Source organism: Solanum tuberosum, unplaced genomic scaffold (genome assembly GCF_000226075.1).
Source record: "Solanum tuberosum cultivar DM 1-3 516 R44 unplaced genomic scaffold, SolTub_3.0 scf00406, whole genome shotgun sequence".
In the NCBI taxonomy this organism is placed as follows: domain Eukaryota; kingdom Viridiplantae; phylum Streptophyta; class Magnoliopsida; order Solanales; family Solanaceae; genus Solanum; species Solanum tuberosum.
The window spans coordinates 29993-31198 of NW_006239327.1; positions in this window are offsets into that span (position 1 = coordinate 29993).

Consider the following 1206-nt stretch of genomic DNA (forward strand, 5'->3'; position numbering starts at 1 on the left):
AATGACTTTTAGACTTCCTAAGATTAATTCCTAATTAAATATCTAATTTATTAATATTTATCATCTATAATCTATATATATAAAAGAAAAAATTAAAAAAAGTCTATACCTAAATTGCTATACTTTTCCTCTTCTCATAACTTTTTCCTTTAATATAATTTATGTGGATAAAGTATTATCCTTTATGATAACTAACGAAATTTAATAATTTGAAGGGTGCAAATCTGCAAAATGGAGACGCACACATTGATAATGTCCTCTTGATTATTATTAAAGAATGACTCTAGCTTCACAAATTTAAATTCATTGATGCTTAATTACATGATAAGAACTTTTAGTTGTTCTTTCTACATGGTTTGCTAACTTTAATTTTCTTTTTCATATTCTTCATTTATTTACTATTATTTTCTAATTACTTATTCAACTTTTATACTCTTAATATTCATAACTCTCATCTTTTCATATTCATAACCTCTAAATATTTAAACTAGCACTTTAAGATATCTTTTGATATTCCTTCTATTCTATCTATATAAATTCAACTTCTTTATCTCATGAAATCCCTACCAAGATTATTAGGCTATTAATATTTTTATTCTATAGTTAAAGTAGATGAAGAAGACTCTTGAATTTTGATAGGATATGGAAGGAATCGATAAGAACTCGGAGAGTTATGTACTAATTTTGTACTTATTTTTTCATCTATATATGTATCAGTCTTATAAGAATAATGTCTACCTTGTATTTTTTCTTAAATCTGTTTCTTTTTGTCTTTTTTTTTTTCTCTATTAGACTTCTTAATTTAGTTTTCTATGAATGTTTTATTGTCGTAAGTCTTTATACTTATTTTGTAATTGTTGCATTTTATTGTTCATTACAATTTACATATATATATTTTCATGAAATTTTAGTCATTCTAACGTATCTATAAAAATTCACATGAAACACACGTGTGAAGCACGTGCTCAGAAACTAGTAATATTATAAGTGGAAAGCTCTAAAGTGAAAAGTTGAATTACAATTTTGCCCTTCAACTAAATTAAAATATGATTAAATATAAATATTTTAATTACATAATGGTAGAGTTGAAGTTCTTAAGCCCTTTAATAATTAAATTATCATTTTCTTGATAAATGAGTACATTGATATTGCTGTTAATAGTAATCATAAATCTCATAATGGAAGAATTTGAAAAGTTATGATATG